General features: G+C 44.4%; 1 protein-coding gene across 1 annotated transcript in view; it reads left to right on the forward strand.

The window, feature by feature from the left end:
* The window catches only part of LRRTM4 (leucine rich repeat transmembrane neuronal 4), a 762107-nt gene that overhangs the window by 119068 nt on the left and 616082 nt on the right, over positions 1–26957 (forward strand). The gene's annotated exons all lie outside the window — the stretch shown is intronic.

Raw genomic sequence — 26957 nt, forward strand, 5'->3', positions numbered from 1 at the left:
GTGAATGCTGGGCTTCCAGAGTGTGTGGAGACGATCCCCTCTGCGCTCCGCCTGCTTGCATTGGAGAGGCAGTCGTCTCTGAGTTTGGATGCGACTGCCTATCCTGATAGGGTTACTCCATTAGACAGAAAAAGTCCTACAACTCCCAGGATTCCCCAGCCAGCCATGCCGGCTGGGGCATGCTAGGAGTTGTAGGACGCTTTTCTGTCTAAACATACATAGGATTGCACCCTAAACAGAGTAAAACGAACAAAACAAAAACATAAGCGACCCAGTGTACTTTAAGAGTATTACATATGGTGACTTTTTATACGGTATTATTACAGCAATGCGATAAACACAGCTTGAATGGTCACTCATTTTTAGTGCCTACTATGGAGTTCTGCTTTATTGTGTACTGTACTGTAAGAGCTGTAACAATATATGTGTAAAAGAGGGGCGTTGCACCTTTTTCAGCCTGAGGGCCAAATTCCATTTTGGAGAAGATTTTGGGAGCTGCATTCCAGGGGTGGGTGGGGCCAAAGGCAAAAAGAGCAGGGCCCAAAATACAAAAGTCCACCAGCATATTTTAGCTTAAAACTCTTGCTGCCGTAACTGGGCCTTAGGAGAGGCATTAAAAAAAAAATCTGCACAAAACCTGGGAAATTACCAAATGATTGAGGAAGGGAGGCTTCCTTTGCCCTCTTTTGTGCCTTGTTTTCCACCCCAGTAGCAATCAGTGCACACCAAGGATCCCTGCTCAGCCCAGCCAATGGCTTCGGATCTCCAGTTTGGGATTGAAGTAATATCACTTTTGGGATGTGTGGCTTGCATTCACCACTTGTCCATGTCAAACGGGTGGCTGTGTTTGCAATCTTACACACATTTATTAGGGATTAAGACCCACTGGACTCAATGGTTTCAGAAGGTCCCATGTTGAAGCCAGCTTCTCCAGCTTTCCTTTTTTCTTTCTTTTTCTGTTTTAGATCAGGTAGTGAAATATCTCTTGGTGTGAAAGATCTCTACCTGAGACCCTAGATAGCCGCTGCCTGTCATAATAGGGAAACGATCAGGGGTACAGAAACTCTTTCAGCCCAAGAGCCAAATCCCATTTTGGAGAAGCTGTCGGGGGCCGCATTCCAGGGGTGGGTGGGGCCAACAGCAAAAGAGGCAGGGTCAAAATAAAATAAAAAAAAAAATCACCAGCATATTTTAGCTTGAAGCTCTTGCTGTCAGTAGCTATTGCTTCAGAGAGGCACTTGCAACTTTTAGAATGGGGGAAAATGGCACAAAAGCCAGGGAACCAGTCAGGGAACCACCAAATGATTGCTGGTTGGGGGAAAGGGTTTAGGGCCAGGGGAAGGGTGCCTCGGGACCCCCCCCAGAGGGCTAGATTGGGACCCCCAGGTGTGGATTTGGCCCCGGGGCCTGAGATTCTTCACCCCTGGTGTAAAACCAGTAAGTTGATTAGAAATATAGGTGCTCATGAAGATTAATTGCATGACTTGAAATATCGGGTAGGGGTTGGAAAGGGAGGATGGCTTCTCCCTAAAGGCCCCCCTTAGAAATGTTTAGCTTCCTTCATTTTCCTTTACGACTGCCCCACAGTGGAGAACATTATGAGAGCAGCGGAGTATATTTACGACCTAGTTACATGCATTATACAACAGCACTTCTTAGACGCAAGAAGATATATTTGTTAGCCTCAAAATTATCTGAGTATGACCACAGAATACAGCAGTTAATAAAGGCCTAAATGTTTAATGACATCAGACTTGCTAATTTGTGAGTCCCTCCGGGATGGGAATATTTACTAGGTGGTAACTGTTTATCATTAATTTTGCTGTCGTGATTTGAAAGCCGTATGATTTAGTGGGTAAGGCAATGGAAATATTCCTCTTCCTAAATAAACGAGAGGGTTGGGAACTGGGGTTGGCACTGTGTGAGGAACTGTGGCAGATTTCCATGTGGCTATAGAGAAAATGATGTGGATGCCTTTTCTATGGATCAAACCAGCTAGAAGTCATAAATAAACAGAGAGCTCTAATATAAACGCAGGTCTAATCATCGGGGTAGATTATCATAATGGCTGAGACTTTTCTCCTTGCAGCTATGTTTCCACCTGTGGAATGTGGCCACTATTTTACATATTGAAAACTCCTCAATAATAGCTTTTTCCAATACACACAGAGATGGTGACTTTAAGGCAATGATCTTCACTATTTTTCAGTCAGGAGCCACTTTAGCCACAGCTGTCACCACTGAGGCCATGTGGGGACCTTTTCATGAGCCATGGGCAGAGGGGGGCTCTCCTCCTTCCCTCTTCCAGTCAAGCAGTGATGCTATGTGCTAAACTTAGCTGGAAGCCTTTGAGGGCCTCTCTCTTCCCCACCCCCCTCCACATTTTCAAGCTATGGCTAATCAGTCAGTCACCAGGCAGGCAAATTCTGACACAGGCTCGCTCGGTCCTTGGTCTGGGATGAATCTTTTGTTCATATTACTGAGAGAGTGCTCTTCTCTACTCAGCACTGCAAAACTTCCCAGCACCGGTCCATGTTGCGCTCTCTCTCTCTCTCTGCTCACATATTTAGTTTCCCCTCCAGCACCTGGGCAGTGCACCAGTATAGCTAGCCAATCACATTGCTCTTGAGCTCCTTCCCACAACATGTAATTGGTTGATTGCTCCTACATCCCCTGTTCCTCTCCTTCCCAGCCACCTTACACCAGGGGGTGGGGAGGTCTCCTGACTCCCCACCCCCTGGTACCCCAGATCACAGCAGCCAGCCCACCACTACAGCAAGCAACAAGGCAAAGCTAAGGAGTTGTATTGGCCCCAGGAGCGTAGCCAAGTCATTTGTAGTGTTAGAGGGGCCTAGAGATCCATAATGCTTGCTTAAGTTCATTACTGGTGCAATTCCCATGCTAGTAAGACTCTGAGCATGTGCAGTTGAGTCAAAAGCCCAATAACTGCCTTCTCAGAACATTCCTCACTAATGAGGAGAATGTCTTATCACTGATGAGCCTGAGAAGCAGAGTTAGTTCACCTTAAAGCTGCAAGTGGCTGTGCCTGAGAACCAAACACTTCTAGCCTACACTGAGAATGAATGCTAGGGGCGCGTGCTGCTGAAACGCTGCTTATTGCTAACCTGCAGAGTATAAGACCCATTGTACCCAGTGGCTCGGGGTTCAGAGAAGCTGTCTGATCCAACCGTTGGGTACGCCTGTGTGCTGTAAGTTACCCAATAAAGTACTCCTTGTAAGTAAACCTTCGAGTCTGATTTATCACTGTCTTGGCACTTCTAACCTAAGAGTTCAACGCCCACTGCAGGGGAGTCCTTGCTGAAAGTGAGTAGCTCCTGCAAAGAGGGAGAGAGGGGTGCAGAGATCCACCAGTGGCCATTGATCTGTGTAAGGAAGAACTCTTAGGCATTTCTACACTATAAGTGTAATGTTGTGTAACCTTGTGGCCTACGACAGTAGCTCAGCCAGACAGGTTCCCCACCCCCTGAGAAATTCCACTGAACATGTTTGTGAAAACAGAAGAAGCTTTTATTGCCAAACAGGGACAAAAGGATAGAAGGCCATTCCATGCCATAACCTAACCACAGGCCTTGTTTCTATAGTAACACATCATACACACAAACATGGACATTCATGCTATTTATATCCAGATACTGCCCCAAACAATAAGGGAATCATAATCATTAAACTAGGGGCCTCGGTGGCTTAGTGGTTAAGACGCTGAACTGCAGACTGGAAGGTCGGCAGGTCAGCAGTTCGAGACCCGAGTGCTGCGTGACGGAGTGAGCTCCCGTCTTCAGTCCCAGCTTCTGCCAACCTAGCAGTTCGAAAGCAAGAAATTGCAAGTAGAGAAATAGGTACCGCCTCGGCGGGAAAGGTAACAGCGTTCCGTGCACCTCGGTGTTTAGTCATGCTGGCCACATGACCACGGAAGCATCTTCGGACAGCGCTGGCTCTTCGGCTTAGAAACGGGGATGAGCACCGCACCCTAGAGTCGGACACGACTGGTTGTGGACACCTTTACCTTTAATAATTAAACAGGCTTGAAAGTAGTAAGGAGTTTATGTTTGAAATAGTGATACAAGCTCATAAAACCTTCTAAAGGTGCAATCCTATGGCTACTAGTCAGCAGCTAGATGGTCATAGGATTGGTCAGTTCCCAGAGAAGCAACCTCCACCCCCTCCCATGCTGCCTCATAGGCAGTGTGGATCGGTCCCATGCTCTGCGCTTGGAAGAGCAGCATGGAGCAGGGGAAACAGGGTGTTCCTGGGGGTGGGACAGGACAGGTAGGTTTGAAGTGCAGTTACCACAGTTTCTGTGTGTCATCTGGCCGCCCCTTTCCATGCTCTGAGTTCCAACGGCTAGACAGCCAAAATTGGCTGTCTAGCTGCAAAAGCAGGGCGGCAGGAGCAGGGAGGAGATCCACTCCTCACCACTCAATCCCCCCCTGCACTGGATAGGCTGGGGGGGAATCCAGATAGGCCTGGGTTCGGAGGCGACCGTCAATCATGATAGGATTGCTCCCTCCATGTCTGAGCCCTCTCCAATCTTCAGGGTGGGTACAAGAGTGCAACAAAGCAGAAACTGCTGGGTTTCATATTTTGGCTTGATCCAAGTATATACAACCATGTAGATCAACACAGCAGGGGTTGCATTTGCCAGATCTACCCAATTTTCCATCTGTTTGAGATCTTCTCTGCATTGGAGGTTATGCACATAACTCTCAATATGTATGCAAGTACAGCTTAGACACTTACATCTTTCAGGTTGCCCCCTCTAAATCCACACAAAAAGTCCTGCAATTTTTTAAAAAATCTAGGGCTAAGGTGAAAGATGAAGGCCTGCCTGCTTTTACCCTACCATTTTGGTTAGCCACCTTGACCTGGACACACAGACCAGTTTCTCATGGTCAAAATAAGCCACAATGGTTTATTTAAATCATGGTATGTGCCGGGCACAACTTGGGCATAACTCCCATAATCACTGCCCAGGTGTGGCTTGTCATGTCATCTGAACCCAGATGGCATGGCTTGTTGGAGGAAGTAACAACCCTCCAATAATGCTACAACAGCCCAGGAGTTATTGGAGGGTTTTTCCCACTCCAGCAAGCCATGCTCCCTTGGTTCGGAGGGATGGGGAAGAATTCTGTTTCAGTTCAGTTTTTAACAACATTTACCAATATTCACAAATTCCTAAATATTCGAGACAGAAAGAACTTGAGATTTTTTTTTATGTTTATGATTTACTTTAAATGATTGTGGAAGAAACCAAAAACCGACTGATTCATCCAACCGGCCCAAGGCTTCGAGTGCTTAGATTGTACAGGGTGTAGAGCAAAACTGATTCAGCCAATTTTGGCATTGTATCCTGGTCATTCCGATGTGGTGCTACTTTGGATATGTCTGGAAGGAATGTGATATCAGCATTACTCAGAAGGTTGCTATGTTTTTAAATGCATTTTTGAAAATTAGACTAAAGATGTCAGCAAATGTTCACCCTTGTCTTTGCTCAGTTAACATTAAAAATCTTTTTCCTGGGGGATTTTGTTGTGGTTTTAGGGGTGGGTAGCCTGCCTGATAGGCGGGAGTGAGGGGGCATGTGTCCACCTGATGGAGGCAGTGGGGGGAGTGTTGGGGGCCAGAAGATACCAAGGCTGGGCGGCAGGCGCTGGCGGAGCGCTAGGGGCAGGCCATGCCAGGTAAGGGGAACAAGGGAGAGATGTGTAGTATCTGTCCCCTGCTCCGGGCCTGTCCAGAGCCAAAGGATGGCTGGGGGAGGCGTGACCCCATCTTCTGGCCTTCGTTTGCTGCTCTGCAATGCCAGGTCTGTTACCCAGAAAACCTCCCTCATCCATGACATGATCCTGGATGAGGGTGCAGACCTGGCATGTATTACGGAGACCTGGCTGGCCGAGGCTGCTGCTCTAACCCTTGCAGCCATGTGTCCAGCTGGATTTTCGTATGCACAGCAGCCGAGGGCTGGGGATCGGGGAGGGGGAGTGGCTGTTATCTACCGAGAGTCCTTGGACTTCACCAGACCCCCTCTCTGGGAGACCAAGGTTGCTGAGTGCATGTACTGGAGGTTGGGCCTGAAGGGCAGTCTGGGGATTCTGCTCGTGTACCGTCCGCCCCACTGCACGACTGACACCCTGGCCGAGGTGCTTGAGGTGGTCTCTGATGTGCATGTACAGTCCCCTAACTTACTGGTGTTGGGGGACTTCAACGTACATTCGGAGGCCATCCTCACAGGAGCACCTCGGGACTTCATGGAGACCATGGCCTCCTGGGAGCTGCACCATATTCTAACTGGGCCCACCCATGTAGCCGGTCATGCACTAGACCTTGTGTTTGTTTCTGGAGAAGTGGGGAGTGATCTGGAAGTCGGGGGTATATCCACCACCCCCTTGTCATGGTCAGATCACTATCTGGTGACGTTGGACTTCTCGGTTCCACAACCCCTCCGCAGGGGTGGAGGACCCATTAAAATGGTCTGCCCCAGGCGTCTTATGGATCCAAATGGATTCCTGAATGTGCTTGGGGATTCTCTGGGGCATGCCAACGGCCACTCGGTCAAGACCCTGGTGGGTGGCTGGAATGCCGCAATCACTGGGGCATTAGATCAGGTGGCTCCGAAATGCCCTCTCCCCCTGAACAGGGCTCGGACTGCACCATGGTTCAATCCGCGGTTACGAGCTCTGAAACAGGAGGTGAGACCGCTAGAGCGCCGGTGGCAGAAGTCTCGCTCCAAAGACCATCAGACACGGGCTAGAGCTGTATCTTCAGCCTATCACGTGGCGGTGAAGGCAGCAAAAAAGGAATATTATGCTGCCTCCATCGCGTCTGCAGAGTGCTGTCCCAGGAGGCTGTTCCAAGTGGTCCGGAGCCTGGTTGGTCCTGTGGCTCCGGAACCACTGGAGCATTCTAAGGCCTCCTGTGAGGCCTTGGCAAGGCACTTTGCAGATAAAATTGATCAGATTAGGTGTGTTACTCTGCACGCTGTGTATACAGTTAGTGAGCAAGAGGCGGCCTGTGGCAAACTGGTTTTGTGGGATCGGTTCCAGCTTCTTCCTCCTGATGAAGTGGACAAGGTGCTTTTATCGGTACGGCCGACCACCTGCTTACTTGATCCTTGCCCATCTTGGCTCATTATGAGCTGCAGAGAGAGACTGGGTGAGGGGATCAAGGCGATGGTGAACGCCTCCCTTGAGGAGGGAGTGATGCCATCAGCCCTCAAGGAGGCAGTGATAAGACCGCTCTTAAAGAAGCCCTCCTTGGATCCTCAAGTTTTGAACAACTTTCGCCTAGTCTCAAATCTGCCATTTTTGGGGAAGGTGATTGAGCGGGTGGTGGCCGTGCAGTTGAAGGCACACTTGGAAGAAACTGATTATCTAGACCCATTTCAGTCGGGCTTCAGGCCTGGGCATGGGACAGAAACGGCCTTGGTCGCCTTGGTAGATGATATGAGGAGGGCTCTGGATAGGGGTGAATGCTCCTTCCTTGTTCTCCTCGACCTCTCAGCAGCTTTCGATACCATTGACCACGGTATCCTCCTGGACCGCCTGGAGGGGTTGGGCATTGGGGACACCGTATTGCAGTGGTTCTGGTCCTTCCTCTCCGGCAGGTACCAGAGGGTAGCACTGGGAGAGGAGGTTTCAGACCCGTGGCCACTTACTTGTGGGGTGCCACAGGGTTCCATCCTCTCCCCGATGCTATTTAACATCTATGTGAAGCCGCTGGGGGCTATCATCAGGAGGTTTGGGGTACAGTGTCATCAATATGCGGATGACACGCAGCTCTACCTCTTGTTTAAATCTTCACCAAGGTTGGCTGTAGAATCCCTGTCCAAATGTCTGGAAACGGTGAGTGGCTGGATGGGGAGGAATAGGCTGAAGCTGAACCCTGACAAGACTGAGGTACTTTTGGTGGGAGACAAGAGGAGGCTGGGGGATGTTGACCTGGTGTTGAATGGGGTACAGCTACCCTTGAAAGACCAGGTCTGCAGCCTGGGGGTCATTTTGGACTCCCAGCTGTCCATGGAGGCTCAGGTGTCAGCTGTGAGCCGGACAGCGCTGTATCAACTCCATCTGATACGGCGGCTGCGCCCCTTCCTTCCCGACCATCTGCTCCCATCGGTAGTACATGCCCTGGTCTCCTCTCGTTTAGACTACTGTAATGCGCTCTACGTGGGGTTACCCTTGAAGACGGTTTGGAAACTGCAGCTGGTACAGAACGCGGCGGCTCGCCTGATTAAAGGCAGCCACCAGCGAGATCACATCACTCCAGTGCTGAAGGAGTTGTGCTGGTTACCAGTTGTTTTCCGGGCCAAATTCAAGGTGTTGGTTTTGACCTTTAAAACCCTATATGGTTCCGGCCCAGCCTATCTTAAGGAGCGCCTCCAGCAGCACCAGACAGGCCGCTTAACAAGATCAGCCTCAGATGGCCTTCTCTCTGTCCCATCAACCAGGACAGCTAGACTGGTGGGGACGAGGGAGAGGGCCTTTTCTGTGGTGGCCCCCACTCTGTGGAACTGCCTCCCTAGGGAACTCCGTCATGCCCCCTCTTTAATGAGCTTCCGTCATGCATTAAAAACGTGGCTGTTCAGGCAGGCATTTGGGGTGAGTTAGGGTATTTTAGAAAATGTTTTTATTGTAGAATTTTATTGTTTTAAACTGTTTTTATTGTATGTTGTACATCGCCCAGAGTGGCTGGGTGACCAGCCAGATGGGCGATTAATACATTTAATAATAAATAAATAAAAAAATTAAGTGTATGCATGCAGTTACATTAAGTGTATGCATGCATGAGAGCCAGTGTGATGTAGTGGCAAGAGTGTTGGACCAGGAGCTGGGAGATCCGGGTTCTAGTCCCCACTCGGCCATGGAAGCTCACTGGGTGACTTTGGGCCAGTCACAGACTCTCAGCCCAACCCACCTCACAGGGTTGTTGTTGTGAGGATAAAATGGAGAGGAGGAGGAGGATAATGTAAGCTGCCTTGGGTTCCTTGCAAGAGGAAAAAAGGCGGGGTATAAATGCAATCAATCAATCAATCAATCAGTTGTTGTCCCTATACTGTTATGAGCATATATTTTTGTTGGCCTGTGCATCTTCTTTTTATCTGTAAGGAAATGTAAATGTTCTGTGGGCTAGTTTTAAGAAATCTATCATCTACCTATCCATCTGTCTATCTGTCTATCACCTATTTCAGCTCATAAAAGTCTGGGTTTGTCTCACTATATATTAAACCATGTTATTGCTGAAATTAAGTTTGCCACTTCTTCATTCTGACAGCTTCTTGCCTTTAACAGCTATAAAAGTCTATAAAAGTCTAAAAGTCTATAAAAGTCTATAAAAGTCTTAAAAGTCTAAAAGTCTATAAAAGTCTATAAAAGTCTTAAAAGTCTAAAAGTCTAAAAGTCTATAAAAGTCTAAAAGTCTATAAAAGTCTTGCCTTTAACAGCTATAAAAGTCTGGGTTTGTCTCACTATATATTAAACCATGTTATTGCTGAAATTAAGTTTGCCACTTCTTCATTCTGACAGCTTCTTGCCTTTAACAGCTATAAAAGTCTATAAAAGTCTAAAAGTCTTAAAAGTCTATAAAAGTCTTAAAAGTCTAAAAAGTCTAAAAGTCTAAAAGTCTAAAAGTCTATAAAAGTCTAAAAGTCTAAAAGTCTAAAAGTCTAAAAGTCTATAAAAGTCTAAAAGTCTATAAAAGTCTTGCCTTTAACAGCTATAAAAGTCTGGGTTTGTCTCACTATATATTAAACCATGTTATTGCTGAAATTAAGTTTGCCACTTCTTCATTCTGACAGCTTCTTGCCTTTAACAGCTATAAAAGTCTATAAAAGTCTAAAAGTCTTAAAAGTCTATAAAAGTCTTAAAAGTCTAAAAGTCTATAAAAGTCTAAAAGTCTAAAAGTCTAAAAGTCTATAAAAGTCTAAAAGTCTATAAAAGTCTTGCCTTTAACAGCTATAAAAGTCTGGGTTTGTCTCACTATATATTAAACCATGTTATTGCTGAAATTAAGTTTGCCACTTCTTCATTCTGACAGCTTCTTGCCTTTAACAGCTATAAAAGTCTATAAAAGTCTTAAAAGTCTAAAAGTCTATAAAAGTCTTAAAAGTCTATAAAAGTCTAAAAGTCTAAAAGTCTATAAAAGTCTAAAAGTCTATAAAAGTCTTGCCTTTAACAGCTATAAAAGTCTGGGTTTGTCTCACTATATATTAAACCATGTTATTGCTGAAATTAAGTTTGCCACTTCTTCATTCTGACAGCTTCTTGCCTTTTAACAGCTATACGGCAGGCAGGTACATCACGGTCCTCTCCAGGCTGAAACTAGCCGATCTATTGAATTTGACCAGAATTTCATTTCAGCTCAGCTTTGATAATAATGTTCCAAAATTCACACTTTTTTTTTTTTCATATCCAGAAAGTGTGTGTGGGGGGGAACAAAAGCAGCCTTGAGGGTTTTTTTAATTATTATTTATTTTTAGACTGCAAGTGTGAGAAAGCAAAACTGACAGAGTCATCCATGCTGAAAAGCAGGATATAAATCTACCAGAGGTTTAATAATAAAGTTCTGCCCAAGGACCTTCACAGTGCATGTCCAATTATTTAATCAATATGCTGCACATTCTATATTCTATAGCCTAGTCCCCAGGCTGAACTGGAAGACATAGACATGATGCCATTTGTGTGTGCCTTGTTCAAGTTGGCTGAGATTTCTTATTTGTCATAGATAGTAGGGTATTTGTTATGTTATGAGGAAAAGTGCAATACCAATAGCCATGACAGCATAATGAAAATGACTTTGCTTTCTGGATCACATATTTCGGCTCTATGAGTACAGGCCTGGAGAAGGCAGGGTATGAGATTTGGATGGGAGGCTTGTGTGCCATGTGGTTGAACAATGATTCTGTTGCCTCTTAAATCAACTGTGGTTTGCCCAGAATTCAGGAAAATGGTGTGAGAGAAAAAAAAAAGTGGACATACAAGGAAAACTTTCCCTTTCTGTCTTAGTCTGAGACCACTGGATTTGGTGATTATATGATGCAATGGTGCCTCCAAAATTGTCAAGAACACCCAGAACAGGATGTTAAATTCTAAAAAGAATCAAATAGGATCCAGCAGTTCACTGAGCACTCTGCTGTTAACCCTGTTGGGGATCTAAAGTCCTGGATTGTCAGGTTCACATGATATAATTAAATCCCACCAACTGCTGTGTACTTGCCTTATTGGCTCCCAACCATCACTCACCATTCCAATTCCATACAATTTTATTTATAATCTAGACATAGTTCAGTTTAAGCACATGTGTGAAGTGGTGTCTGATTTGCATAATACAGTCTGGTTGCAGAATCTGTGCTTTCTAATCACAAAAATTGTGGTTTATGATAGCAGAATTGAAAAAGTTTCACTGTGTATCTTTTGGACCACACTTTGGGGTATGGCAATGTTATGAATATGTAGAGTTGATGCCAATGCTTGCTTGATAATTTCTGATTAACTGTACATGGGGGGGGGGGTGATTTTTAATGATTGCTGGGAGTTATAGGACTTTTTTTCAGTATAAACATGTATTGGATGCACCCATTCGTGTCTTATTTTGTAAACCATCTTGGAGACTGTATGGCAGGATTAAAACCCATTTTAAATGAGTAAAAGAAATAGCCGAATACTGCAGAATAAACACATTTGGAACTTAGGATCACATTTTAGTTCAATTTGAATCAATTTTAAATGACATTTTAAATAAATTGAGCTGTGGGACAGAAGAGAAGTAGAGCCACCATCAGCTATGCTGAGAAGAAGGCAACTCCATCAGGCCATGGATGGTCACCTGGCTGGCAGCAGCCATTCCATCAGGCTGTAGCAAGGGAGGGAAGAGAAGCAGAGCCACTCCATCAGCTCTGCCAATTGATTAGCAGCTTTGAACTGTCTGTTTTCCAGCTGACCATTTATAAGAACATTGTAACTAAGGGCAACTGTAACTAGGTATGCTGTTTTACTCTTCCCTCCCAAACCCCTTTCCTCTGGTGTCATATATTTTAGACTGAAGGCCTGAGGGCATGGCCTGTTTTATTAAGGATCTTTATAAGCTGTTCTGGGAGGCTTTTTTGGCTGAAGAGCAGGGTACAACAACTTCAAATAACTAAAAAAAATATAAGAATTTGGCCTGGTAGGAAATGAGCACTGAACTCAGTGGAATCAATGGTGATGCATGTGGTGACTGAAGGCAGAGTAGAAGGGAGGTGGTGTGGTACCCTCACCCTTGTTTCATGAAGATGTTAGTCAGAATCCTTGCGTAGGATCCTTGCATCCCTGCATAGAAAGAAGCTGTATACTGAGTCAACTAATCAGCCAATGTAACTCAGGATTATATATCTGACTGGCAGCAGCATTCCAGAGACTTTTCCCTGAACCTTCAACAGGACATGGTAGGGAATGGACCTAGAACCTTCTGCATGCAATGCTTTTGTTCTCTATGGAGGAGCTACGGTCATGCATTGGTAGGCTACTCATGCATTGCCAAAACAGAGCAAATTCATCACACACACACACACACACACGCACACACACACACGAGGGCAAAAGAGGACACAGGTTTGCCCCAAAATTGCATATGCAAACATAAATGCATATGTGCAAATATAGAAATTATTACAAGAATATTAATAGAAATACAGTAATCTCACCATAGTGGAGAGTACTGTAACAAGGCCTACATCTACATTACTGCTTTTTTATCAGTATTGAAGTGCACTGATAACTGTTGGGGCATGCACATTAGGCATTCTATATACCAGTTTTCCCACTTTTATTCCGTATTATTGAAAATACCGCAACAGATGTCATTGTGTGTGCTACAAGGTATAAATTAGTGCTGTGCCAAAATTTTCCCCCACTTTTTTTTTTTTTTGCCACACTCATTCAATTTGATAGAAAAGAAATTGCTTTCAAAAAGAAATTCAAGGAGAAGAAATTTCATAGAAATTCTCATAGATTTCGGATTCTTTTGCTTACCTTACTTATGAGGTGGCCATGGAGCTTAATTTACTTATAGGGTGGCCATGGAGTGTACAAAGATTCATTGTACAATAATCTCTGTGGCAGCTTGTAGCCTCCTCAGCTTCCTGCACTTCAGTTAAAGCCATCAAGAGGAAGACATCATGAGGCAATTCCTGTCACGGGGCCTTTTCAGTTCAGGAAGTGCAGGTGGCCTCGGAGGCTGCAGAGCAATGGGAAGATGTGTAATAAAGAAAACATACACAGCACCCTTGGCCACCTCTCAGTGATTAGGTAAGCTCAAAAACAAAAGAAATTACAAAAGTTTGCCTCAGAAAAGTGGAAGTCTCAACACAGCTGATGCTGTTGCCACCTACAGAAGCAGTGCAATGCACCAAAACCCCTTAGGAAAGAAGAAAGAACCTGTGCTACAACCCCTGCCAATAGCGAGCCCTATCTGTGAGAAACGGTTGGAGAAGTTCTCCTCCCCTAGTAGAAATTCGGTAAAATTGTCCCCCCAGATTCTCTGCCCACAAATAGGCTGGATAATTTTGAGAGACCATTTGCACACAGCTCAAGTATAAATGTGCAAAAGGGATATAGCGTCATGTGATGGGATCATTTTGATACGACACGAGGTGTAGATCTGAGCCTGGTGACCTGTGTGCCTACTGATCAGTCTGCCATCCAGGTGCTAATGATTGGTGGGCAACTTCAAAGCCCCTGCTCTCCCTTCTGAAGGTTATTTCCCTTTAAACCAGACTTGAATGTGACAGCCCCTGAAATAGAGGAACCTTTCAAATGGATGACTATCCTTTCACAGCCATTTGAACAGAGGACTCTGTAAAGAAGGACACATGGACATCCTACTATGGTCTTTCCCATTCTCCCTGGGAAACAATGTATGTGGTAGGGGAGGAAAGTGATGCTTCTCTTGACCCCAGCTATGAATCACTCTTGACAGAAGTGGAAATCTCTATGTAATAAACCTATGTCAGACTTAAGAACTGGAGAGTGCTGGTTGGACTTAAGAACTGGAGAGAGCTGTTGAGCAGCCAACAATAGTAAATCAAAACAACATCTTCTAACAAATCATTCTTCTTTGGAGCATCATGCTAAAGGTCATTCAGAATGCTAACAGCATACCAGGCTTCAAAAAATGATTTAGGGACATTCCTGTAGAATGCAGCTCTTCAAGGCTTTTAGCCAAGTTTGTCAGACCTTGTCTTTGGTACTCATTAATCAAGGTTCCTGTACCCCCCAAACTTCAAGAAACCAGCAGAGAAAAGCAAATGGATCACTCCATAAGTGTTCTTGTTCTCGAGTGTTTCCCTCTGCTGCATCAGATACTATTTCCCATTAGAGAAAAGGTGCTGGACTTTTAAATGGACTATTATTCTGATGGAGGTGTGTCAGTTCCTGTTGTTGAACTCTTCCCAATATAGTTAGTGGAAGAAACCATTTCCCTTGATGAAATGTGCCAGGTAAGAATATGGCCACAATAATAATAATAATAATAATAATAATAATAATAATAATATGATGATGATGATTATGATGATGATGTACTGTATGAAGGACAGAACAGAAAGCTGCAACCTAATTATTTCTTCCCATTACTAATTTCCATTAAAAACATGGAACTTCAGGGCATGTAATTGGAATATATATTGACTTTTAGATTGAATTACTCAATTATATTTTTCCAAAGAAAACTGGATTTGTTTCTCAGCAGGCTAAGGAATAAAATATTTACAAGGTGGGGAAGAAAATATACATGCAAAAATGTTGTGCTTATATAAAACTCCATGTATGGGCCTTTTACTAACTGAAACATTACTTAGGGGTTTTACGGTATGCTCAAGAGATGCATTAAGAGAGCAATCCTATGAATACTTATTTAAGATTAAGTCCCACTGAACCCAGAGGGCTTCTAGCACTAGAGTTCACAGTCAAAAGCATGTTGGCTCAATGTGTGATGGGACTGCATCCAATGTGCCCAAGCCCTACCCCCTACATGTTTGGCTGAAGACCTGAGTAATGCCACATGCAAGACTGGGGATCCCAGTTTTTACAAGGTTCCTGATCATGTGTAAGAACCGTACTTGAGTTCACCTTTAGTTTCACATGTTTATTTTATTTTCATTTTTTATTGTTTCTTACTCCTTTGTTACCTACCATGGGGATAGGGGATTTACACAGAGGATGTAGGATATAATATATGAAAATAAATACATAAATCTCCAGCAAATTAACTCTGGCCCTAATATCACTCCAAAGCAGCCTTCCCAAGCTGGGTGCCCTTCAGATGGGAGTTGGACTACAACTCCCATCAGTCTCAGCCAAACTAGCCAATGCTCAAGGATGATGGGAGTTGTAGGCCAAAATATCTGGAGGGTACCTGGTTGGGGAAGGCTGCTTTAAAGGTTGTAGCTCAAAGGTAGAGCATATGCTCTGTATATATTACAGTCCCAGGTTCAATCCCCAGCACCTCCATTAGGGATCTCAGGTATCAGTGTTGAGACCTTGGACAGCCATTGCAAGTCAAATGAGACAATAATGAGCCAGATGGACAAATAGTCTGACTCAGTATAAAGTGGTTTCCTGTGTTTTCCATTCTAACATCTAATGTGCTCTCATGGGCATGGATAGAGCAAAATGGAATGAGTTGCAGGCAGACGTGTGTCCCAACACCTCATTTTTTAAAAAAAATAAGCACTGGTTGACATGGTTTCTCCAATGTCTAATAACTAGGGATGTATGAAAGTCACTTACCTTTTTGCAGCTTTGATTCGTGGGGGGGGGAGGCGCTCCGTCCCTCCCCCCGGAATCCTCCCTGGGCCAGCTGTGCTCTGCGGTGGCTCCATGGAGCCGCCGGCCAGCACCGTCCACAGCCGGAGTTCACGGCCGCTACGCCGTTTGCACTGCTGCTCTTTCCGTGATAGGCTACGTAAATATTTACGTAGCCTATCACGGCAAAAAAAAAAAAAAGGAATGCAAATGGTGGCAGCTACGGTGGCCACCATTTGCGTTCACTTTTTTTTTTGGCCGTGATAGGCTACATAAATATTTACGTAGCCTATCACAGCCAAAGAAAAAAGGGAACGCAAATGGCGGCCGCCATAGCTGCCGCCATTTGCGTTCGCTGTTTTGTTTTGTTTTTTTGCCGTGATAGGCTACGTAAATATTTACGTAGCCTATCACGGCAAAATACAGGGATGCAAATGGCAGCGGTTACGGCAGCTGCCATTTGCGTCCCTGTGCCAGCTGCCCAACGGCCGGATGTCCGGCTGCGGGTGGCCCTGGCTGGCGGCTCTGCAGAATCACCATAGAGTGGAGCCAGCCGGAGAGAATTTCAGGGGGAGGGACGGAGCGCCTCCCCCCACCGCAAATGTCACCCTTCGAAAAGGTAAGTGACTTTCGTACATCCCTACTTCTGCTTCAAGTCTAGATAAAGAAATTTATTTTCCAGCTACATGTTCTTGTCATGTTGGAGAATTTTCTGTGAACTGGGATGAAAGAAAGACATGCATTTAACTCCCACAAACCTGATTGTGTTTCTGAAACAGCCTTTCACTTTTCATTAAAAAACAAAACAAAAACAAACCCAAAGCCATGCTATGTAAGGTCATTGAGACTGTTTGGCTCTTTCCTTGTTTCGGAAGAAGCTAACAGATGTCAAATATTGCCGTTCTATTGTCTAAGCTTCCCAGATATGCTTCACCTTTTGCTGCAGGATTTTGCTGCAGTTACAGGAAGCCAGATTCCAGCTGAACATCAGGAAAAACTTCCTGACTGTTACAGCAATACGACAATGAAACCAATTACCTAGGGAGGTGGTAGGCTCTCCCACACTGGAAGCATTCAAGACAAGGCTGGACAGCCATCTGTCAGGGATGCTTTGACTTGGATTCCTGCACTGAGTAGGGGGTTGGACTCACGGTCTTCCAAGACTTCCAAACCTACTATTCTATGATTTGAAGAAGCAAGTAGTGTATGTGTGTTACTGTTGGTGGCAACTTCTGTCTAAGTATGTTACTGGTGGTTTCCTTCTTGTTAGTGACTTCTTCAGCAGATGTACTGAATTATATTAGCAAAGGTATCTCATTTTTCATCTGACCAGCAATCACTGACTTACTAGGGATTTGTGTGTTCCAATTAGTGCTAGTCTTTTATATTTTCAAATCAGAGAAACTATTGTTTATTTCTTCAAGCTGTCTTTGGTACAAACTGATGCCTGTCTCCTCCTCCTCCTGGCATATACACTGGTCTAGTTTGGCCACGTGTCCTGCTTCACCATCCCCTATGTTTAGAGCTGTCAGAAGACAGACATCTATACCAAGTTGCCCTCCATTGTTCAGTGCAGATCCAGTTTAAAGATGAAGAATCATGATAACTGAGAACAGGGGCATTGACATTTGTTTCTTCAATGTATTTATTTATTCATTAAATATGTTTATGAACTTTCCAGTCTGCCCAATGGGTGTCCATCAGCAGTTAGAATCTGGACAGCATCGTAAGCAGGCTCACAGTTCACCAAGTCCCCACTATGGTGAAATGTGCCTTTTTCAAATTTCAATTCTAGTAATCAACACATGCATTTTAATGCAAATCTATGTCCTCTTTTTCTGTGATGTGGTTTCTCTTTTGGCCAGTGCATAAGTTGCCACCCTAATCTTGTGGAAACTAATTAAGGGCAAAACTAGATATGCCATTAATTATGTGAATACATTTAATTTGAACATTGAATGTAGGGAGGCCTAAACAGTCTCCAAACCATGGGTTGGTGAGTGGGTAAAGATGGGGCATTTAACTTCCTCACTCTGCCACAGTCCTTGAGAAAAATCTCTGAAACTACTATTTGCATTTCAAGGGTAATTCCCATTGGCACAAATGGAGGCTTCTCTTGAAATATGAAAGCAGTTTCAGAGAAGCAATTTGTGTTGGGGGAAGATTTAATCCCCCTCCTAGAATGCTGTGATCCTGATTCAAATTCCTTAATCTCATGTTACATGGGAGTAAGAAAAAACTATCATGCATAGCTCATTTAGTTTGGCCCTATATGGTCTCCTCAGAATCTCTCCTCACAGTCTCTCCTTGCGTCTCACAATATCTCTCCACAGGAAGATTCAGAATCCCCCCAGACTTCGCCCTACAGTTGTCAATCAGGGTAAAAAAGGGTTGAGATACTGTCATTTCACCAGAGGGCTGCACTCATACTCCATTCTTTCCCCACTCCCATCCTGGGAATAGCGATGCTCGAGAAATTCGAGAAAGATTAAAATGAGCTTGGATTTCTAAAAATCCAACCTGTGGAATCCGCTGTGGAGCGACTCCATCAGGCCGTGCAGAGTCTGCGGACTTTCAGATGATTTTTGTTTACTTTTGCGACATTTATGCATATAAATCCTTAGAAAAATACGCAAGTTTCTGCTAAGGAAATGTTGAATGGAATAGGGGACAATACACTAAATGTTACATACTGAGGTGGATTATGTAAATACTTATGTAAATACCTACATAAATACTTACGTAATTATTTCCATATTTTTCCGCATGGTACAAAAAAAAAAAAATTGCATCCGTCTGCAGGCGGGTGATAGAATAAAAGGCATCTGACAATCCGCAAAACACAGACGGAGCAGATTTTACACAGTCCGTACATCCCTACCTGGGAATATGACCATATGAAATTCTATAGGCTAAAATGGGGTGAAAATAGGCATGGTGGAGAATTCCGCCACGGATTTCAGTGAGGCCAAATGCACTGGCATTTGGCCCCCCGAAATCTGTGGCAGAACGGCCTCCCACCCCCCGCCACCCTGAGGAATCCCCCCCGGAACGAAGCTTACCTGGAGCGGATGTTCCGGCGGCGGCTCTGGTGGCGGCGGTGGCAGCTGGTCTCTTGGTCGGCTGCTGCAGCCGCAAATGGCGGCTGCCGTAGTGGCCGCCATTTGCGTCCTGCCAGGCTGCCGTGATGGGCTACGTAAGTACTTATGTAGCCTATCACGGCAAAGAGCAGGGGCACAAACGGCGGCTGCTATGCTGTTTGTGCCGCTGCTCTTTCCGTGATAGGCTACCTAAGTATCTACGTAGCCTATCATTGGTAAAGGCAGCCACGCAAATGGCGGCCACTACGCCATTTGCGTAGCTGCCTTTACCATTATAGGCTATGTAAATACTTACATAGCCTATCACGGCAGCCTGGCAGAATGCAAATGGCGGCTGCTATGGCGGCCGCCATTTGCATCCGCAGCAGCCAGCCGTGGCCGGAACCCCAGCTGCGGATGGCCCTGGGAGGATTCCGGGGGGAGGGACAGAGCGCCTCCCCGCCCCACGAATCCAAGCTGTGAAAAGGTAAGTGACTTTCATACATCCCTAGGTGAAAATCACTTTTTTGTTCTCTCTCTCTCTCTCTCTTTCCTTTCCTTTCCTTTTTTTCCCCTTCAAAATTGACAAATACCTTATACTTCTCCTGGGCCAAAGCATATGCTACACTTTCTCCGTTACCTAAGATGACGCTGTTTTCTAAAACTACTGTACAAATGGAGAAATGTTACTACAAAGGAAATCTCATGTAAGTCCATGGGAAAATAAAACAGATGATACCAGTCAACCTGCTAGTGGGCATCCTTAAAAATTTAAACTACTATAAATAAGTAATGTCTTGCGCCCTTTCTACCTCAGAATTGGCACAGATGATCCCCAAACCTGCCTCTCCTACCCTGCTAAGTTTCAGATGAGTCTGTTGGGCCATTTTCTCAGTAAGGCCATAGAACCTATTGCCCTCAATCTCTGGTCTTATTGATGTAATGTGATTCAGCCAACCTACCCTTAAAATTGGGCCACATAATGGCCCTATAATTTCCAAATCATACATAGCAGGTGCAGCCAGATACCATGGAAGTAGTTCAGTTATGACTGTACTGTTGATAATACGATCAGGGCGGAGTTATTCCACTGAGAGTCAAGTACACAGACTTCAAGGTCCTGAGAACTTCTACTTTCATTTCAAAGCAAATCAAGCAAACTATGGTTCTAGCTCTTGTGATGCTAACGATAGGCTTTTAAGTAAGTGGGCAATGTCTAATGAAATATAGAGATTTGCAGATTTCTCACATTCCATTCCTTTATTGTTGTGCTCTGGGCTTGTTCTGCCCTGCTCCATTCCACTCCTCCTGAATTCCAGTTCAAGCAGGATAATTTCTTAAATTGATTATGCAGGATAAGCAAATGTATTCATTTAATCAATGTGTGTGATTTATATGGGCCATACCATTCAGCTTTTCTAGGAAGAGAAGTTAGGGGAGTTTTTAGATTAAATAAAGCTCTACATGTGATCATTTAACATAAGAGAGTTGCACCTATTCCCACTGACAGGCGCTGGAGGGTACGAACCAGAAACCATACCATCTTTTCTCAGGGAGAAACCTTGCCATCAAACCACTTATTTTTGCAAATGCTTTTCCACCTCACTAGGCTAGGCCTATAACAGTCATTTGAAGTGGCTCACGTGTATAAACATTTGCAGATGCGACTCACAAGCACCATATGTTCTTTGAATCAAATGCAGTATATGGATTCATCACTTTTAATAATGATAAGGACTGCAGGATGGTGTCCAATCCCAGAAACATAAGGCATCTGTTGTATTGTGGGCATTGGCCAGCTTGTGGAAATAACAGTTGAGCATCACTGAGGCTACAATTTACACTCAATATGCAACATTTCCCTGTGTTGAATGTATAACTAAGTTTGCTCATAAATTCAAATCAACACATTCACATAAACCTAGGGTTAGAGATTTTCCTCCTTCTTAAAGAGTGATTGCTATTGAGATTGGAACTTCTTGAACCCTTGATAGAGTACCATGTGCCACACTCACTGTAGGAAAACAAAGATGAGTCAGGTATCTTAAAAAAGCAAATGCATGCCTTTTGGGAGACTCAAACAAACCCATGTTAATCCTGTAATTGGTGAAACTCTATGGTGTGTATAGATAAGAATGGGTAAGAAATTTGTTCAGTTCACATTACCACATCTGCACTTTCTAAACATGAACCATAACTCAGCACTTTTCAGACATTTTTGATGCAGTCACAGAAGAAATTGTACAAAAGTACATAAATTCAAAAACAAACAAACAAACAAACAGTGGAACAGTGCATGCACACATTAGTGTATTTGGGGAAATGTGCACAAACATACTTTATTCAATGGGAAATGGCTTGCACAAAATGTGTGCAATTGGAAAAGTGCATATAAAAATGTGTATATTTTTGCATACAAAAATGCATACAAAAATATGTGTAATGTTTGTGTTAGCTGATGATCACATCCATGCATAACAGCAGACATAATCTCAGAAGATGCATTTCCAGTCCTCTTTCACATTGAAGTTGAAAGGAAACACACCCAGATGGGAGAGAAGTCAGGACTTTCAACTGTAATTCAAGGGGTTTGACAAAAGTGGGGCACTACCCATTCAGGAAGTACAGCCAGTGGCATACACACACCCCATCATTGGTGGCCCAGAAGTAATGGAACAAACCAACATCATTTCAAACTTAAGGATCGCCTTTAATATCTTGATGACAATCCTTTGCAATCAATGACTGCCTGAAGTCTGGAACCCATGGACATGACCAAATGCTGAGTTTCCTCCCTTGAGATGGTTTGCCAGGCCTTTACTGCAGCTGCCTTCAGCTGCTGCTTTTTTGTGGGTCTTTCTGCCTTCAGTTTTGTCTTCAGTAAGTGAAAAGCATGCTCTATTGGGTTGAGATCAGGTGACTGACTTGGCCATTGAAGAACATCCCACTTCTTTGCCTTCAGAAACTCTTGGGTAGCTTTTGCTGTATGTTTTGGGTCATTACCTATCTGCAATGTGAAGCAGCGTACTATCAGTTTGGCAGCATTCGGATGAATCTGAGCAGAAAGTATAGCCCTATACACTTCAGAATTCATCCTGCTGCTTTTATCAGCAGTCATGTCATCAATAAACACCAGTGACACGGTTCCATTGGCAGCCATACATGCCCATGCCATAACACTGCCTCCACCATGTTTGACAAATGGTGTGGTATTAGGGATGTCAGAGAATTCCACCACGGATCTCGGTGAGGCCGAATGCCAGTGCATTCGGCCCCACGAAATCCGTAGTGGAACGAAGCCCCCAGCCCCCCTCCACGAAAGGCGCGCAAAACGGAAAACTTACCTGCTGCCGTCTGCGCTGACTTGCGAATGGCGGCCGCATCTGTGGCCGCCATTCGCTTCTTCATTATAGCCATAATAGGCTACGTAAATAATTATGTAGCCTATCACAGCTAACGCAGGACGCCATTTACATCCCTGCAGAGGCTGTGATAGGCTACGTAACTATTTACGTAGCCTATCACGGCAAAAAAACCCAAAAACAGCGGACGCAAATGGCAGCGGCTACAGCAGCTGCCATTTGCGTTCCCTTTTTTCTTTTGCTGTTTTAGCCTATGTATTTACGTAGGCTATTATGGCGGGGGGGAAAAAAGGGAACGCAAATGGCATAGTGGCCACCATTCGCATTCCCTTTTTTTTCGCCGTAATAGCCTACATAAATATTTACGTATGCTAAAACGGCAAAAAAAAATGGGAACTCGAATGGAGGCCACTACGCCATTTGCGTTCCCCTTTTTTTTCGCCATAATAACCTATGTAAATATTTACGTAGGCTAAAACAGCGGAAAAAAAGGGAACACAAATGGCAGCCGCCGTAGCCGCCGCCATTTGCGTCTGCTGCTTTTTTTGTTGTTGTTGTGATAGGCTACATAAATATTTACATAGCCTATCACAGCAAAATACAGGGACGCAAATGGCGGCGGCTACGGCAGCCGCCATTTGTGTCCCTGCAGGTTGCCCAGCGGCCAGATGTCCGGCTGTGGACGGCCTTGGCCAGCAGCTTTGCGGAATCTCCATGGAGCGGAGCCGGCCAGAGAGAATTTCGGGAGGAGGGACGGAGCACTTCCCTCCCACCGCGAATGTCACCCTTCGAAAAGGTAAGTGACTTTCATACATCCCGATGTGGTATGCTTTGGATCATGAGCTGTTCCTTTCCTTCTCCATACTGTTCTCTTCCCATCATTCTGGTACAAGGAAATCTTGGTTTCATCAGTCCAAAGAATCTTATTCCAGAACTGGGCAGGCTTTTTTAGGTGTTTGCTGGCAAAGACTAATCTGGCCTTTCTGTTCTTGAGCGTTACCAGTGGTTTGCACCTTGCTGTGAAGCCTATGTATTTACATTCATAAAGCCGTCTCTTGACTGTAGATGCTGACAATGACATGCGTTCAAGAGCGTTCTTGACCTCAAGAGCATTCTTGACCTGGCTAGATGTTGTGAAAGGGTTCCTCTTCACCATGAGCAGAATTCTGCAGTCATCTACTTTAGTTGTCTTCTGTGGTCTTCCAGGCCTTTTGCTGTTGCTGAGCTTGCCAGTTAATTCCTTCTTTTTTGCGATGTTCCAAACTGTTGTGTTGGCCACTCCCACTGTTCTTGCTATTTCTCTGATGGGTTTATTTTGTTTCCTCAGCCTAATGATGGCCTCCTTCACTCACATGGACACTTCTTTGGACCTCATGTTGGGAGTTCCAGTGAAGAGCTACCAAATGCAAATGTGACACTCAGAACCACCTCCAGGCCTTTTCTCTGCTTGATTGGTCATGGGGTACCCAGGAAACAGGCCACACCTGGCCATGCAGCTGCTTGTTAGCCATTCGTTCCATTACTTATGAGCCCCCAACAATGGGGGTGTGTATGCCACTGTTTGTACTTCCTGAATGGTTAGTGCCCCACTTTTGTCAAACCCCTTGAATTACAGTTGAAAGTCCTGACTTCACTCCGATCGGGGTGTTTTTCCTTTCAACTTCAATGTGGTGGTGTACAGAGGCCAACTGCCAAAACAGTTATCCTTGTTCCAATATTTCTGGCCTTGACTGTATAACACCAGTTTTAAAGGAATTGCACTCACTGCCAATATGCTTCTAGTTGGAATTAAAGGTTCTGGGGATGACATTTAAAGCCCTCAGTGGCTTGGGCCCTCGATATTTGAGGGAGCGCCTCTCCCTATACCTGCCTGCCCGAGGACTGAGAACTGTTGGAGGGGCCCTCCTCTGCATCCTACCAGTGCGGGGCATACACTTTGGTGGGACGTGGGAGAGGGCTTTTTCTTCAGTGGCAACCCAGTTGTGGAATGCCCTTCCCTAGGAGGCCCAATTGGCGCATAAATTGGTTTCATTTTGGCGCCAAATAAAAACATGAGTTTCTACCAAAGCCATTGAGGGCTTAATGCATTCCCTAACATAGCACAGTGTTTTAAGTGTTTTATTGTTTTAGATTTTAATTGGTATTAGATTGTTTACTGGACTGGTTTAATATGTTTTCAGCTGTTGAAATTTATTGTTTTATACTGTTAACATTGATTTTAGCTGTACACAGCCATGAAATCTTAATGATATAGGGAGGCACACAAATGTATGTATGAATGAATGAATGAATAAATAAATAAATAAAATGTACTAGTAGCAATGTGTACAGAAATTCACATACATTTTCATGCAGTCTTTCTACCAGAACAAATCATAAACAGATATGGAAATGGGACAGAACAAAGTTTTGTTTTGTCTTCTAAATGAGAGCTGTAGAAAGGAAAACAGACAGATTCATCCATTCCTATTTTTACAAGTAGTTGTTTTTTTAAAAAAATAAAAATAAAAATGCCGACTAATTAACAGTGAGCTCCTTTGATTAGGGTTTTTTAATCTGTTAATCTAACTAATTAATTGATCACGCATTGCTGTCCTAATTTGCATGCATGCCCAAGGACCTTCACATATTTTGCATATACTTAGGGGTGGGCGGATCACTTACCCCATTCCGGGTGGGGGGGTCTGCAGGGGGGGAAGGCGATCCCTCCCTCCCCCCGGAATCCATCCGGGCCGGCTCCGGTCCTCAGTGATCCTGCAGAGCCAGCCACCAGCTCTGCATCGCTGGTGATACAGCCGGCCACCACTGGCGTGCCGTATCACTGTGCTAAGTCCGGATGCAAATGGTGTCCACTATGCCATTTGTGTCTCTGTTTTTTCACTTGATAGTATACACAAATTATATTTATGTAGATATTTGGATAGCCTATCACATGAAAAAACAGGGACTCAAATGGTGTAGTGGATACCATTTGCGTCCAGACTTAGCACTGCGATACGGCACGGCAATGGTGGCTGGCCGTATCGCCAGTGCTGCGGAGCTGGTGGCCGGCTCCGCAGGATCACTATGTGGAGGAGCCAGCCTGGATGGATTCTGGAGGGGTGCGGAGGTGAGTGCTCCATTCCACCATGGACCACAATGGGGCTGGCCTCATTGGGGTCCGTGGCGGAATTCTCCAACACCCCTACATATACTTATATTTTACGTGTGGTAAAATATGGCCAATGGTATAGCAACTCCCAGTAAGAAGGTTACAAAAATTAAATATCTTAAAAAAAATAGTTGGAGAGGATCCACAGTCAGACCAGGTCCACACTTTACTGCTCTGCTGTGTTTTGAACACCACAATTTTTTGTTGTGGCATGAATTTGCAACTGTGCAGGCTTAGCAAAATGACTGCAATTTGCTTTTAAGGTGATAATGCCACAGGAGTTTCTCAATTAAACTGATTAAGCAATACTGGAATGTGCAGCTCACAAAAATACAGATGCAGATTTGAATTATTCTGGTAATGAATTCCAAAAAGCTTTGTTAGGAAGGCATTACATCCAGAGGGTTTAAAAAAATATATATAAAAAAATAGTTCCTGCAGTACCCTCAATGTATTAGAATTAGAACTCAATCTATACATTTTACCTTGTTTTATGGTGCAATTGCAAAAGGCAACACTCAAAGGCAACACTGAAGATGACCTGTTTCCGTGTATGGCTTTGAGTTCCTTTTGATTGTATTGTATGAATATATGACTATAATACTGCTTATTCTGTCGAATAGTAGCTCTCCAGTTTTAGGGTTCCATTAAATTGACAAGGGCCCATTTCTCAGCCATTTCACACACCTTGAAATTAGCTGTTTTGTTCCTGCTATACTTTGGGGATGAGACAAAAGTTTTCTGGAAAAAGAGTTGAAGCAGCCACCATTTTGTTTTATCCAGAGAGCCCTGTGCTGAGGCACTATTTGAATTTGTGGAAATTCAAAATGGCTGCCATCATAAAATGAAGCTGCTGCCCTTGCCACTCACTGGCGGTGCCATTATAGTGGACAACTGTTGAATATCTTCAGAAAACACACACACACACACTTTACAGAGTGGGCGGATTATCCCTTTAGCAGCGCCTTTTATTCCAGTACAATGCTAAATACTGTGCCAAAGAAAGGACAGCGAGTGAAGCAAGCTTTTTAAATACAAAGCCACAGTGCACTGTTCCATCCAGTCCTACTTTTAAATCTGAACTAGTAGTAACAAACACCTTTTTAATGTTTTCCTTCCTTCCTTCCTTCCTTCCTTCCTTCCTTCCTTTTTAAAGAATGACTAGCGTGCACACACGTACGCACACACACTTTATTTACATGGGCAGTATGGGGGCAGGGGGAGTCTAGCAGGGACATGATGGCCAGGGAGGGCCAGCATATTTGAGCCCTTTCTGCTTCCTCATGTTATCTGAAACACATGGGAAAGAACACCTGAACAGGGTTCTCTGCTCCTGTGTATTTGGATTTGAAACCTACCATGGAATACCCTAGATTTGAAAGAACTGCCGTATTTGTAGACATGATGATGGCCAAGTTAATTTGGTCTGAAGTTTGGTTGGTTTTCAAGGGTCAAGAGGAATGGAGAGGAACAAGTCTCTCTTGTGTCACTGGGTCCAAATAATCTGATTGCAAAGCTCCATTTTTTCTCCTCCAATTTGATCCAATTTATTTTCATTTCTATCTGTGCT

The sequence above is a fragment of the Heloderma suspectum genome, chromosome 6 (genome assembly GCF_057233095.1).
Source record: "Heloderma suspectum isolate Gila_16-S chromosome 6, 16-S_ref, whole genome shotgun sequence".
In the NCBI taxonomy this organism is placed as follows: Eukaryota; Metazoa; Chordata; class Lepidosauria; order Squamata; family Helodermatidae; genus Heloderma; species Heloderma suspectum.